The sequence below is a fragment of the Astatotilapia calliptera genome, chromosome 15 (assembly GCF_964374335.1).
Source record: "Astatotilapia calliptera chromosome 15, fAstCal68.1, whole genome shotgun sequence".
Classification (NCBI taxonomy): Eukaryota; Metazoa; Chordata; class Actinopteri; order Cichliformes; family Cichlidae; genus Astatotilapia; species Astatotilapia calliptera.
Window position 1 is genome coordinate 41,224,047 of NC_137436.1, and position 16,680 is coordinate 41,240,726.

Sequence of the window (16,680 nt, forward strand, 5' to 3'; positions counted from 1 at the left end):
CTCAGTTAATGGGCTTCTTTTGCTTGTTTTATTCTTTGAATTTTCTGTATATTGTATTCTTTGGTCGCCCAATAACAGTTTGCTTTTCATTGTTTAACTTGCCTATGCTCTGCATTTGGGTCCTCTGATGTTTGACTGTTTTTATATGGCATATACTACAGTTTGAGTTTGACATGAGCCTTGAAACTCAATGTTAGCCACAACTAACTTAGCTAATTATAGGCCAATCTCCAACCTTCCTTTCATATCAAACATCCTTGAAAGAGTAGTTGTCAAACAGCTAACAGATCATCTGCAGAGGTTTATTTGAAGAGTTTCAGTCAGGTTTCAGAGCTCATCACAGCACAGAAACAGCTTTAGTGAAGGTTACAAATGATCTTCTTATGGCCTCTGACAGTGGACTCATCTCTGTGCTTGTCCTGCTAGACCTCAGTGCAGCGTTCGATACTGTCGACCATAATATCCTATTAGAGCGATTAGAACATGCTGTAGGTATTACAGGTACTGCGCTGCAGTGGTTTGTATCATATCTATCTAATAGACTCCAGTTTGTGCATGTAAATGGAGAGTCCTCTTCACACACTGAGGTTAATTATGGAGTTCCACAGGGTTCAGTGCTAGGACCAATTCTGTTTACATTATACATGCTTCCCTTAGGCAGCATCATTAGAAGACATAGCATACATTTTCACTGCTATGCAGATGACACCCAGCTCTATCTGTCCATGAAGCCAGATAACACACACCAATGAGTTAAACTGCAGGAATGTCTTAAAGACATAAAGACCTGGATGGCTGCTAACTTTCTGCTTCTTAATTCAGATCAAACTGAGGTTATTGTACTCGGCCCTGAAAAGCTTAGAAATATGGTATCTAAGCAGATTCTTACTCTGGATGGCATTACCTTGGCCTCCAGTAACACTGTGAGGAACCTTGGAGTCATTTTTGACCAGGACATGTCCTTCAATGCACATATTAAACAAATATGTAAGACTGCTTTCTTCCATTTGTGCAACATCTCTAAAGTTAGAAATATCCTGTCTCAGAGTGACGCTGAAAAACTAGTTCATGCATTTATTACTTCCAGGCTGGACGACTGTAATTCATTATTATCAGGAAGTCCTAAAAACTCACTGAAAAGCCTTCAGCTGATCCAAAATGCTGCAGCAAGAGTCCTGACAGGGACTAGAAAGAGAGAGCAGATTTCTCCTGTTTTGGCTTCCCTTCATTGGCTTCCTGTTAAATCCAGAATTCAAAATCCTGCTCCTCACATACAAGGTCTTAAATAATCAGGCCCCATCTTATCTTAATGACCTTGTAGTACCATATCACCCTATTAGAGCACTTGGCTCTCGCTCTGCAGGCCTACTTGTTGTTCCTAGAGTATTTAAAAGTAGAATGGGAGGGAGAGCCTTCAGTTTTCAGGCCCCTCTTCTGTGGAACCAGCTTCCAGTTTGGATTCAGGAGACAGACACTATCTCTACTTTCAAGATTAGGCTTCAAACTTTCCTTTTTGCTAAAGCATATAGTTAGGGCTGGACCAGGTGACCCTGAATCCTCCCTTAGTTATGCTGCAATAGGCTGCCGGGGATTCCCATGATGCATTGAGTTTTTCCTTTCCAGTCACCTTTCTCACTCACTATGTGTTAACAGACCTCTCTGCATTGAATCATATCTGTTATTAACCTCTGTCTCTCTTCCACAGCATGTCTTTATCCTGTCTTCCTTCTCTCACCCCAACCAATCACAGCAGATGGCCCCGCCCCTCCCTGAGCCTGGTTCTGCCGGAGGTTTCTTCCTGTTAAAAGGGAGTTTTTCCTTCCCACTGTCGCCAAAGTGCTGTTCATAGGGGGTCATATGACTGTTGGGTTTTTCTCTGTATCTATGAAGCGCCTTGAGGCGACTTATGTTGTGATTTGGTGCCATATAAATAAAAATTGAATTGAATTGAACTGTTGTTATGTTATGTTCAGCTTGGGTTCAGGACACTGGAGACATGAGACTGATAGGGCTGGGTCACATGACCTTAAGAAGTCCTTCATTTATGTTGCTATAGCTTCAATTTATCGGGAGAAATAATAAATAAATACAAAAAATTGAGCGTTTATCCTTCCTTCTTTTCACTCCTCTGTAGATTTGAATGCTACTATTGTCAGTAGTAGTACATATATCAATAACCATGATTAATCAGCTTATTTCAGCCAAAGGATAAACTGCAGGCAAAGCCCAGTAAAAGTGAAATAACAGCGACTTTTAACAGTAAATCATGCAAAGCTACTCTAGTATTAGAATAAAAATAATATGGAGCAGGAATGACTAGGATATATCCCCTTCAACTAATCCTATGGCTAATATTATTCAGCCTGCAGCTGGCTGCACTTGTAAATCTGCAGCTTCTAAACTTAGTGCTTGCAAACATAGCTGCCCCTCAGAAGTTGTCCTTCTCGTATAGGTTCTGTTTTAAAGCAGCCATGTCTCTACAGCGCCTTTGTGTGGGAGTACTTAGAGCCTGTCTGCTGTTCAGGGATCAAAGGTTCGTAAGAAACTCAGACACAAAGAGAAATGTAGCTTTGCAGCTCATTCCTCAAAATCACGAAGCTTTAAGAATTGAACTGGAACTGATCTGGAAAAATGTGTGACTCAATTCTTTGCTTAAAATACAGAAAATATTCATCACTGTGCTATCAAGCACAAAGAAGACCTCGTCGCAGTATATCTTGTCTGGGATATTCAAAAAGATTAAAGTGTAAAGCACCACTTATAGTCCCTCGAGGGCGCAGAGAAGATGACACCACTGAGGGCAGCACCTTTATGACAGATACAAAAATCATCAGTACAAAACAGATGAGTTGAAGCTTTGCTTTCCAGTTCATCTGAAAGAGTGTTTGGTTTGATTTCACTCTTGTTTTTTTTTCTTTTGATGTGGTCGTTTTTTTAACCTGAGTTATTTTATTTCCATTTCACCTTCTCTTGTGTGACAGTCCTGGATTGACAGGGTCAGGTCATGAACGCACACCTCTCACTGTTCTCAAACATGTTCTGCACCACCGTCGCATGCTTCGCCGCCACTCCTGACTTCTTAATGCAGTCCCACTCTTTTTTTTTATAATTGAAGTCTTTATTTGTTTTTAACATTTCACAACACGAAAACAAACAAAACAACCAACAAACAACAACAGAAAAATATATATATATAAAAAATATAATAATAACAAAAAAAAATAAAATAAAAAAAACCCCTCAAATCAGTTAACTCAAATCTTTAAGTCATTCCCTTACTGAGTGCCTACACAAACAAACAGTGCAGCAAGCGTACAACATGACTAAAGATAATTGCCCTGACCAAATAAGTTCCAACCATCTCAGCCAAAAACACGTCCCCACGATTTGTCAAAACCCTCCCTATCATCATTAATCCTAGCCAAGAGCTTTTCATACGACACCATTTTCAGCATATTTTCTTTCCACCTATTATATTCTGGAGGAGACGGTTCCTTCCATACACTGAGAATAACTCGAGCCGCTGCGATCACCCCCACCTTTATAACCACAAAGTCATATTTTGAAACCCCAGGTAATACTGACCGATCCCCTAATAAGCACAGTCTTGGTGACAGGGGTATCATCAAACCAATCCACCTTCCTATTTTGTCCAATACTTTTTGCCAAAAGGGACAAACTTTCCCACATTCCCAAATAGCATGTATAAATGTCCCTGGATCTGAACTACATTTCCAGCATACATTACTGGGACTAATTCCCATTCTATAAAGTTTGGATGGAGTGAAGTACCACCTGTGTATTAATTTATACTGAGTAAATTTACCCCTGGCCTCTCTTATATATTTATCAGAGAATGACAAAATTCTGCGCCAGTCTTCTTTAGAAATTGCACAACCCAGATCCCTCTGCCATATAACCCTCAAGTTTTCACATATCTCTTTTTTTGGATTGTTAAACAGTTTGTAGAAAACCGCCGCCCTATGTGCTGTACTGGACAATTCTAAAAACTCCACAACCATATTCGAGCTTTGAGCAAATTTTCCTTTGGTAACACAATCCCTTATTTGTAAATATTTCCAAAAATTATTTTCTCTTATCAAACTGTATTTTCGGGTTATTTCAGCAAATGACATAAACACTCCCCCTGAGTAAAGATCACTTATCCTGCGTATGCCTTTGACAAGCCATTTCTTCCAGAACACAGTTTTCCGCCCAATCCTTACAGCAATATTGTTCCATAGCGAGGCATAAGGTTGTCTTAGATGAGATGCTCCACACAACTTGTGCACCTCCACCCAGACAGCTTTGGAATACCCGAGCACTGGGTTATCATGAGAGTCTTGTCCATTAGTTGCCGCGCCCTGCGAGAGAACATCCAAAGGTGTGAAGGGGCTCGCTAGTTCCTGTTCGATCTTCATCCAGCTCAGCTCAGAGCCCGATCCTGTCCAGTATTTGGCCAGTCTTGACAATTCAAAAGCTAAATTATACAACTTCACATTTGGGAAGGCCATTCCCCCAATGTCTTTAGAGGCCCACATTTTCTTTATATTCACTCTCGGCTTCTTGTTATTCCACAAAAAATCTTTGATTAACTTCTCAATTTGACCAAATATGTGCAAAGGAATTCGTACAGGTAACATCATGGAAACATAATTGAACTGTGGGACCACCATCATTTTAATCACATTAACTTTACCCCATAGTGTAAGATTCAATTCACCCCATTTATCCAGATTTGTTTTTATCTTTAGGAGGAGAGGTTCCACATTTGAAAGCATAATATCCTCCAAGTCGGGTTTTAATAATATTCCTAAATACTTCATACCTGAAGGTGAGTACTTAAAATTGAATGGAGTAACGCATCCAGAATGACATGATGCTGACAATGGCATGCCCTCCGACTTGTCCCAGTTTATCTTATAACCTGACAACCCTGAAAATGACTCAACACACGTGAGTAGCGCTGGTAGAGACTGCATGGGATCCGTCAATACTGCTAAGATGTCATCAGCATATAGAAACAACTTGTGTTCCATACCCCCTGCATGAACACCTCTGACACCCCTGTTTGCTCGAATAGCCAAGGCCAGCGGTTCCAGAAATATTGTAAAAAGCAACGGGGACAAAGGGCACCCCTGTCGGGTCCCGCGAGTAAGATGAAAAAACCCTGACACCAATCCATTTGTCAAAACCGCTGCCCTTGGACTTGCATATACAGTTTTGACCCAATTACAAAACCCAGGCCCAAACCCGAACCTTGCGAGGGTCGTCATAAGGAAGCCCCATTCCACCCGATCAAAGGCCTTCTCAGCATCTAGCGAAAAGGCCGCAACCGGGGTTAGGTTAGATTCGCTTCTGTGCATGAGATGAAGAAGTCTTCTAATGTTATCACCTGAGGACCTATTTTTAATAAAGCCAACCTGGTCACCATTAATGATATCTGGTAATATTTGATCCAGGCAGGAGGCCAAAACCTTTGTCAAAATTTTGCAATCAACGCCCAAAAGGCTTACAGGCTGGTAATTTGCTGGGTCCGACAGATCCCTATCCTTTTTAGGAATAAGGGAGATCAGTGCTTCATTAAACGTACTCGGCAAGGAACCTATCTCCAATGCCTCAAGGTAAACTTTATGCAGGACTGGGGCTAAAATATCGATATATTTCTTATAATACTCAATCGGGAAGCCATCCAAGCCTGGCGATTTCCCATTCTTCATTAATAAGATCGCAGCCCTGACCTCTTCTTCCGTTATAGGCTCATCCAGTCTCGTTTTCTGTTCCCCAGAGAGAGTAGGTAATTGTAGACCTGAAAAAAATGTCTCCACCTCCCCTTCATCAAGCGCACCAGCAGACGTATACAAATCCTGATAAAATAATTGGAAAACTGAGTTTATTTCCTTCGATGAGGTTATCACTTGGCCGTCCTTCTTAATCATAGATATATTATTCAAATTATCTTGCTGCTTCAGTTGTCTTGCCAATAGTCTTCCACTCTTTTCGCCACCTTCATAAAATTTTGTTTTGAGCCTAAATAAGGCATATTCCGCCTTTTTGTTATAAATGTCATTCAACTGGTATTTTAATTTACATATAGTCTGATATTTATAATTTGAATATTGACTCGCTAAGTCCTTCTCCAACTCCCGTATTTCTTTATCCAAGGTTTCTACCCGTTCTAGATCACTTTTCTTAACTTTTGATGCGTATGCAATCATCTTTCCTCTTATATATGCTTTAGACGCTTCCCAAACTGTGGCTACTTTGTCTGTGGAACCCATATTGATTTCGAAAAATTTTTTGAGATCCTTTGTTAACTCCTCACTAAAACTCTTGTTCTGCAACAACATCGTGTTAAGCCTCCAGCGGCCCCTCTTCGTTCTATCTGTGTTCAAGTCAATTTGCAACTCTACTGTGGCATGATCACTAATGGCAATGGCACCAATCTCACAGTCTACGACTGACTCGACCAGAGACTTTGATATTAAGGCGAAATCTATCCTCGAATATGTTTTATGACAGTTGGAGTAAAACGTGTATTCCCTTGAACTGGGATTAACTAACCTCCAAATGTCCGTTAAGCAAAGATCCTCTGTCAGTAAATGAACAGCCTCTCTGTCCCTGGGTGTAGACGTACCCCTGGGATTACTCTTATCAATTATCCCATCCATCACCTGGTTGAAACGTGGGATTCCTGAATAAACACTATATCTGCATTTTTAGATTTTAAGTATGTTAGAACCTTCCTCCTCTTGATTGGGTCCCCACATCTGTTTATGTTCCACGATATTATTTTAGTATACCTGTTCATCGCTTTCTAACAGAAATGGGGTAAGGCACACCTTGTGCGCTTTACAACACAACACAAATACATGCATAGGCACTCAATATTACAAAACCCATCTGGTCTTATCAAACTAGCCGTCAATAAAAACAAACAAAAAAACAAACAAACCTGAACAAAACCAACACCCTTCTTTGCATAGCAACTCTGAACAACGTTGCTAAGCGCCCCCTCCCTCCCCTCCTACCCAAGCCTAACTAACTTTAGCTTGAGACCCCAAACTGCTCGTGGTCCGTGAGATCATCCGACAGCAGCACCACCGCCGCAGCCCCATTGTGCCCATTGTTTGTTTGTTACCTTATTTTAAAATCCACATACACTACTCCGATCTGTTACATCATGTCCCGCATTCCTCTAAGTCGACTCCTGCAGAAATTTCTCGGCCTCTTTTCCGTCTTTGAATGCTTTCTTTTGTCCGTTCCACGTGAAAACGAGCGTTGCAGGATACATCAGCCTATGCTTCACTTGTAGCTCCCGAAGACGCCTCTTCACCGGATTGAATGCCTTCCTCTTCTCCGCCAGCTCCTTTGTAACATCTTCAAAAAAGGAAAGCTTGGAGCCTTGCCAATCGACTCCACGCCTCTCTCTGGCCACCCGAAGCACTTTCTCCCTAGCAGATGAACGTAGAAAGCGGACATGTATCACCCTGGGAGGCTCGGTAGGTTCCGGCATTGGTACCGGGGAACGGTGGGCACGTTCAATTTCAAATTCACTTCCAGAAAGCTCAAATGCTTTGGCAGTATCTCCATCACATATTTGTCCACGTTCCCGGGTGTCTCCACACCTTCTTTGAGTCCAATGATCCGTACATTATTCCTCCTGCTACGGTTTTCAAGGTCCTCCACTCGCGACCACAACGCGTCCATCCTCTTCTGGAATTTGTCCACTTTTGCCTCGGTAAGCACGCTGGCATCTTCCATGTCTGATATACGTTGTTCCGCCTCCCCTAACCTCACTTTTATATCTTCCACCGAATCTTTCAATTCTTTAGTGGCCTCTTTAATAGTGGTGACATCTTTTGCTACGACCTGAAGAGTAGCGTTCATCTTCTTAATTTCTTCAAAAATGTCTTTTTTGCTCTCGCTCCCTATACCGTCTTCAACTACTGGAGAGGCGGCCTCAGATGCAGATGCACTTTCGGGTGGTTCCGGAGCGAGGCTAATGCTAGCTTGCTTCTTCCTCGTGGTAGCTCCCTTAAAAAAGTTTGCTTTGTTGTTACCTGCCATTTTCCAAAGACGGTAATCCTTGAAAAGCTTCAAAGTCCACAAAGGGCGTCCAATTTACGACTACAGCTGGAGTGTATGTTTCCAGATTCAGAACATTAATCAACAGGCTTTAGGAGCGCCTCTAGTGTGCGGCCATCTTCTTCGGCGGTCCCACGTGACTCCAATGCAGTCCCACTCTTGACACAAACGCATTTCTCTAGATCCATAGAGAAACAGTGCAATTTCTTCTGGCCTCCTCTGTACTGATGCTCACTAATTGTCACCTTTCCCATAGCATAACTGTGACTCATCATATGGTTTTATGCAGCTCTGCACATCACCCTTGTTCTTAAAAACTGGAACCAGTACACTTCTCTTCTCAGAAGAGTGCAGCTGCGCGTCATTTCGCGCCAGTTTGCTGCACAGTCGTTTTCTAAAGCAGAAGCTGTCGGACTCGCTGAAGCAGTGGCTGTTTTATGACATGGACATATTCCCGTCTCTTCACTTTTCTGAAACAAGCAGACACGAACATTACAGTAATATGTAAAAACTATCGGCTGCTGTTAACAGCAGCAGTAATCTACTGAAGCGCCTGACACAGAGCATAGACGAACACTTCTGAGTGATCCTTGTTCATCATCCATAACACCGCGCAACTCCCGCTAAGCAGCAAAACCTGATTTTACTTCAGCAGCACAGAAAGCGTCTGAAGGTGAGCTTAAAAATGACTGCAGGCTACACTGTGGAAGAGATGCTGCCGCTGCGTTCTGCAGAGTCTCCGTCTTTTAAAAAAATGTATTTATTATGTAAAGAGTTTAATTTCTATTGTTTGTCCACTCAAGGTTTAGAGGGATTTTAAGAAGTATTTAGTTAAATTACTTATTGAGTAATTAAGTTACTTTTCAGACACAGTAATTAGATAAGTATTTTAAATACAATATTGATTAAGTAATTAGTAATTAGTAATTAATTACTTTTTTAAAGTAATTTACCCAACACTGCTCGGTAGCATATTTCTATCTCTATCTCAGTCTGCTGCTTATCCAGCTCAGTCTCTTTACCGAGCAGTACTTAGAGTCCTTTGACTTTGCCACATTTCTCTTTGCCAAACTCCTACAGTAGCTTACTCGTACTGCTGTCTGCTTTGACAGACACTATCTCTACTTTCAAGATTAGGCTTCAAACTTTCCTTTTTGCTAAAGCATATAGTTAGGGCTGGACCAGGTGACCCTGAATCCTCCCTTAGTTATGCTGCAATAGGCTGCCGGGGATTCCCATGATGCACTGGGTGTTTCTTCTTCACTCACCATGTATTAACAGACCTCTCTGCATTGAATCATATCTGTTATTAACCTCTGTCTCTCTTCCACAGCATGTCTTTATCCTGTCTTCCTTCTCTCACCCCAACCGGTCGCAGCAGATGGCCCCGCCCCTCCCTGAGCCTGGTTCTGCCGGAGGTTTCTTCCTGTTAAAAGGGAGTTTTTCCTTCCCACTGTCACCAAAGTGCTGCTCATAGGGGGTCATATGACTGTTGGGTTTTTCTCTGTATGTATTATTGTAGGGTCGACCTTACAATATGAAGCACCTTGAGGCGACTGTTGTTGTGATTTGTCGCTGTATAAATAAAATTGAATTGAATTGAATAACTGATTCAGAGCAGTGAAGGCAGAGCCAGTAGCAGCTTGTCTAGCATGCAAGTCTCCCATTAATCAAAGACAAGATCTTTATTCACAATACATTTGTGCAAACAGTCAGATAAAGCTGCTGGCCTCTCAGGATGTGTCAACGCAATCAGGAGAAGCTCCATATTTCAGTGAAATCAGAGGCTGCTTCCTGATACAAACTGCAGACAGTAGTAGTTTGAAGTGTGGATGCAATAGCAGCCATTAAGAAAAGCTTATGGCTCTTATCACCCTTTGAGGTGAACGGAGATGGATCGCCTTCATTTGATTTTCATTGATGCCTATGTTTAGATTTGATTGGACAAGCAGTGCTTGCCTTGCTTGTCCGCACTGATCACCACTGGGTTACTAATAAAGTTTGTGGCTAACCAGGCTTGCTTGCATTATCTAATATCCCTCTGAGGCAGAAACATTCATGTAGAAACAACAATTTTTATATACAGCATATGATTGCAAGGTCAAGAGTTTAAAGCCTATGCTGCTAGTCTAATTTCATTGAAGCTGGCTTGCTAAATTAAAACTGGCAGTAAGGAGCTGAATATAAACAACTCTGAGGCACTTGCTGAAAGTAGATGCTGTGATGTTGAAATGACTGACATTTTAAGCAGGAAAAGCAGGTGGTTCAACCTGGCCATGCTGAAGACTATATGAATGTGAAACAGGGTGGTGTTAAAAGTATATACACATGCTGGCAAACACTGCATGAGTAAAAAGATTGTCAGCTCTTGAAACAAGCCTCTTGAACAGCATCCTGGGAGCTGATGATTGGGCAATTCTGCTTTCAAAGACCTTTACTGTGCAGAAAGCCACCAAATAACCTAACAGAGAAATCTGGACTCTCACGCATAAGAGCTCCTCAATTATTGGCACAAATGATGCCTTTGATCACAACAGGCAACAGTTTGCACTGCAGAGATCATCCAGGTAAAGTTGTGCTTGCTTTAAAATGGCTCCTCTGCTGTGATCCTGCTCGTTCTGAAGACACATCTGACACAAGAGCAGCGGTTTTTCACTGAGTGGTATTTTCTTTTTGGGATTTGTTATTCATATCCTCCTGAGACCCAGGGGAAAAAAGTATTTTGATTTTGATTTTTTCAGATAAATCAAGTGTTGGGATGGCAAAAAACACATTACAAAAACAAAATTAATTTTAACTAATTTTATTTTAATTTTACAACATGTGCACTTCAGTGCACAAGGGGAGTTCATTGATCACGAATGTGAAACTAACAAAATTCAAGAGCTATTTAAGAAAATTAAATGCTCCACTGAATTTTTTGTAAGCAGGATATTAAAACTTATTTATATAACAATATCATAAAAATGTCGATCAGGGGTCAACTTAGAAGTCACTGACACTTCACTAGCTGTAAGCCATTGGTTCAGGAACAAGTGATTGCACTGGGCTTTCTATTTCACAAAAGTCAATTCATTTATGATATCTGAGGAAGTAATGTGATTTTTTTATTTGGAGACACAAAGCAACATTTGGCACTTCCCACATGTGTTTTACTGTTGCATCCAACCATTCTACAAATGAAATGCCTTGGACTGTTAACCATTTCAGGCAAGTGGAGTGAACCATATTTTGTTACACTCTCATCTGGTTGGGGCTTCCTTTTCTTGATTTTTGGAGAGAACTCTTCATTACTGGTATTAATCAGGTCTTGATCACATGTTTGTACCTGGTTTCTCAGCCAAGAGGAGCTTGAACTCCAGATACTGTGAGTTCTTTTCACACATTGAGATCATTGACAACTTTTAACAACGACGTGATCTTGTAGAAACAATCAGGTGTCATGGATTCATCTATAAATGCGACTCTTATTTTTACTTTACTGGAAAACATTTCTGCATTTTACCCATATTTTATTTTTAACTCAAAATCAAAAATTCCAGATTCTCCTACATGTTGGTTTTGGACCAGATAGGACGACAGATTTCAGGTGGCCCTGTGTCTTTCTCTATTACATCTGCCACTGCATCTTGATAATCTTCGTGTGGCTCCTCCTCGGTTCTCACCCTCTCCTATCTGGCTCACATGACTCATCTTCTGAAGAATCTATGTTTGAATCTCCCTCAATGATTCTGTTAATAATTCTCTCTGCCTTTGTCAAAGAGTTGTCTACTAAAAAGTGAAATAAATATAAGTACAAAGTCCCGACGTGCACCAGAGTACACATTAATAAATTAGTCATTTCCTCTGTGAAACTAAATAAGCTTAATTCTTAAAAAACCCTCAAATTATTTACTAGATGTTTATTTTTGAAAATTACTCAAAATCTGATTTTAAAAAACATTTTAAATGTAAATATCAAGCTTACCTTTCTTTCTTCCATAAAATATTCTTGTGGGCACGCCAGCCATTTTGAAAAGGTGGGAAAAAGACAATTGGCAAGGCCACACCCCCACACATGTGATATCATTTTAAAGGTACTGTTGTCCTCTCTAAGAAACATCAGGACTTAGAAGAGTGGCAAGTAGAGTATGAGAGGTACAAGCAAAAACTAAATGTGTACTACAGTGCACAAAAATGAATTACTGGGTCTCAGGAGGATATCCAGCAGAATACTATGTTACGCGTACTATGTTTGTTTGTAATGAAACTGAACACAGAATTGCCAAAACCAAGTGTGCTGCCATAACCTCCTGTCTGAAACGCACAGAGCAGAAATAATCAGATTTAAAGTCTGGTATAAAAATGTTCCTTTGTTGTGTCAATTTTTAACTCACCTGTTTAAATTGTATGAGGGCTTGAATATGCATAATTAAAAGTATGGCATCTTTGAATGGCAGGTGGGTGCTGTCAAAGGGTGCTCTCTGTCAGGCATCACAGGAGCTAAATGGAGTCAACATCAGAAATCATCTTACAGCTCTGTTAAAAGCTCTGTTGTAGCTAATTTCACTCTTCATAACAACTGAAACTGAGTGGAATACATTAACAGTTCAGTCTGAAATCAGTCGAATGTGACTGGCAGATAATCTCCTTCTGAGCTCTTCATGCACTACCCAAAAACTCATCTATCTCTGTACGTCTGGGCTTAAAGCTCGGCGTGTGGGCTACATTAATTCAAGTCTGCAAACTGGTTCTTTCAACCATGCTTCATGTGTTTAAATTAATACACAGTTTGCAGCCTTTCCAAGAATTCTAGCTTTGGTGAGTGAGGTTCTAGCATTTATTAGTCTCTTTCTTAGCATTAATTAGCAGGTGTCTCTGTTTGTGCGTTACACCTGTACAGTCTATGTGTATGACAAGCAAACTGGCATTAGCTGATGACTAAGTAGCTCATAATATTGGTTTGTTATTGCTTTTGGTGGATTTAAGTCCTAAACAAGATCTTGAGTTTCACCTCATGTCACACCGTCCAAATACAGCCTGTCATAAGGTTTAATATAACCTCTATGTTAATGTAGGTTCTTGATATATTTTGGTCTCCAGCGAGACAAGCACACCTCTGTTGCTAACAGAGACTGGCATAGCAAAAGGAAAGCTGACAAGACAAGCAGGAGACACCTATTTTTACCGGCTCTAATATTTAGAATCAAAGAAATAAAAGGAAAAGTCTTTACATAAAATAAGAGACTGGACGTTGACGATTGGATGTCACATGAAATCATCCTTTTCTTGCCAAACTAGTGTAGAAAGAGTTCAGGAAGAGATTGTCTGTGACACATTAGGTTCAGCTGAAGGAACAATGAATTACACTTCAGTTTTCAGACTCTTCTCTAAACTCTTTCAGTGGGGAGCAGTGCTGTCTGCACAGCTGTGATATTACATTATATTATATATTATATTCTAACATTATTGTCATTAATGATCAGACGTTAAGAAACCTAAAGGGAGCGTGTGGAGGCCCCTGGAAACGATTTTGTTTTATGGGCTCCAGAAACAGCAGCACAGCCCCCGTCTTTGATTTATAGGCTGAACCAGCTGAGGACTGAGGCCCATGTTTCCAGCTGCTGTATCACACAACACTAACCAGAGCGTTTACTTTGGAACCTACGAGAAATCAATGAATACACGGCGTTTGGTAAATATTGACACACACGTGTTGTTTAGGCAGTATAAATACTCTACAGCTGCTGTTACAATTACTTTCAACTTTAAAGTCATTAGATGAAGTGCTATAGACAAAACAGCTGTCAGTAATTATTCAGTTAACTGCCTGTAAGCTATACATGGCCGCCGGTCATAATTTCAGTAATTTTTTGTTTAAAAACGACCGTTTAGAGAGAACAAAAAAGATGTTTGCAGACAACGGTGTTCTCGTTAGGACCTCATCAGATCTGTGATATTCTTTCACATACAGCAGTTTCTGTGCTGGGATGAGAAATAACTCCTCACTGCTGCTAACCTCAGTGTGACAGAACTTGTGTGTTAGCAGAATATTAATCCTCCTGGGTCGTGTGCTGTTAAGCCTCCAGAGGCACTCGCTGCTTCACCACTGTAACCTGCTTCTGTCAGGATATTTATTTCAGTTTGGCTTCAGCTACCCTCCTCTAACAAGTGTTTTACATGAATTTGCTGCTACATGAGGAATAAGGGAAGGTTTGCTGAAGAAAATAAAGACAGCATTTAATGCCACATTTTCTTTATCAAGGCTAAATGCTGCTCTGAAAACATTTGTCATGTTCTTATTTACATCTTGAGCTTCTTCAGAAGATGAGTGCAAAAACCGTATGTATAAATTTAAAAACTACATAGAAAGGGTGTACTAAAAAGCTAAGGCTCAAACTGCGACCTCAGTACGACAAACATCTTGTGTCTTTTAGTTTTTGATGACAGACTGGACCCTCTTGGGGATGGGTGATACCAATCTCTCACACAAGGTTTTGTTGCTCTGCTTTCCACTTTGAAAAACACCAGAAGTGTTCAGATTCAAGCCAAATGACAGGTCGCACGTTCCCTCCTTTTAAACAGTCTCAGCTGTTTCAGTGTTTTTGGGATCTTTGTAAAAAATGATGTTCCTCTTCTTTCAAGCTTCATGAAACTACGAGGGGTTTTCCCCATTTCTCCACCATGCAATCCTACGTAAGCACACTCCCACCCGATGCTTTGCACTCAGCACAGTCACTGCAGTAGTGCCAGTCAGGTACCCGTTTAAGTCCAAAGTATCCTTTTGGTTTAATCCAACCGATGGTTCTGCTGCTCCATCACATTTGCTTAATCATGCTCCTTCGTGAGCAGTGGTTGTCTTTAGCATTAAACTCCATCACATAGGTGACAATCATTAAACACCACATCTATAATGTCATGCGCAGGTAGGTCTGTAAGCTTTTGGACAGTGAAACATTTGTTTTTTAATTTCGTTTCTTTACACCACTACAGTCGCTTTTAAAACCAAGTAATGAACACGTGATTGAAGACTTTCAGCTGGAATTTAAGGGCTTTAAGATAAGATAAGATAAGATAAGATAAGATAAGATAAGATAAGATAAGATAAGATAAGATAAGATAAGATAAGATAAGATAAGATAAGATAAGATAAGATAAGATAAGATAAGATAAGATAAGATAAGATAAGATAAGATAAGATAAGATAAGATAAGATAAGATAAGATAAGATAAGATAAGATAACCTTTATTAGTCCCACACGTGGGAAATTTGTTTTGTCACAGCAGGAAGTGGACAGTGCAAAAGTTATGAGGCAAAAATTAGAATACAATAAGAATAAATACAGTACACAACTGTACAGAATAGAATAAAATAATATACTATATACAATAGAATAAAATAAAATAAATATACAATAAGATAAAAATAGAATACAAATACAAATACTATATACAACTGAGTAAAAATACAACGATGACAGAAAGGATTATTGCACTTAGTGTTATTGCACATGTGTGGATGTGTGTGTTTGTTCAGTTAAAGTCTTTGTTGTGGAGTCTGACAGCAGTGGGGAGGAAAGACCTGCGAAATCTCTCCTTCCCACACCGTGGGTGCCGCAGTCTCCACTGAAGGAGCTGCTCAGTGCTGTCACAGTCTGCTGCATGGGGTGGGAGACGTTGTCCAACAGGGATGACAGCTTAGCCGCCGTTCTCCTGTCACTCACCACCTCCACTGGGTCCAGAGGGCATCCTAGAACAGAGCTGGCCCTTCGGATCACCCTGTTCAGTCTCTTCCTGTCCCCAGCAGAGATGCTGCCGCCCCAGCAGACCACACCATAAAAGATAGCAGAAGCCACCACAGAGTCATAGAAGGTCTTCAGGAGTGGGCCCTCCACCCCAAACGACCTGAGTCTCCGCAGCAGGTACAGCCTGCTCTGCCCTTTCCTGTAGAGGGCGTCTGAGTTATGAGTCCAGTCCAGTCTGTTGTTCAGATGAACACCAAGGTACCTGTAGCTGTCCACAGCCTCAATGTCCATACCCTGGATGTTCAGTGGTTGCAGTGGAGAATGCTTGTGCCTGCGGAAGTCTACCACCAGCTCCTTGGTTTTACTGGCGTTGATCTGGAGGTAGTTCAGCTGGCACCAGTCCACAAAGTCTTGAGTCAGTCCTCTGTACTCCTTGTCGTCCCCATCAGTGATGAGGCCGACTATTGCAGAGTCATCAGAGAACTTCTGCAGGAAGCACTGGGTGGAGTTGTGGGAGAAGTCTGCAGTGTAGATGGTGAAGAGGAACGGAGCCAGAACCGTTCCCTGTGGGGCCCCCGTACTGCAGACGACCCTGTCCAACACACAGCCCTGAGTCCTCACATACTGTGGTCGGTCGGTGAGGTAGTCCAGGATCCAGGTAGTGAGGTGATGGTCCACTCCAGAGTTCACCAGCTTGTCCTTTAGAACCGAGGGAAGAATGGTGTTGAAGGCACTGGAGAAATCAAAGAACATGATTCTCACAGTGCTTCCAGCGGTCTCCAGGTGAGCGAGGGAACGATGTAGGAGGTGAATGACGGCATCATCCGCTCCAATGCCAGGCTGGTAGGCAAACTGAAGTGGGTCCAGT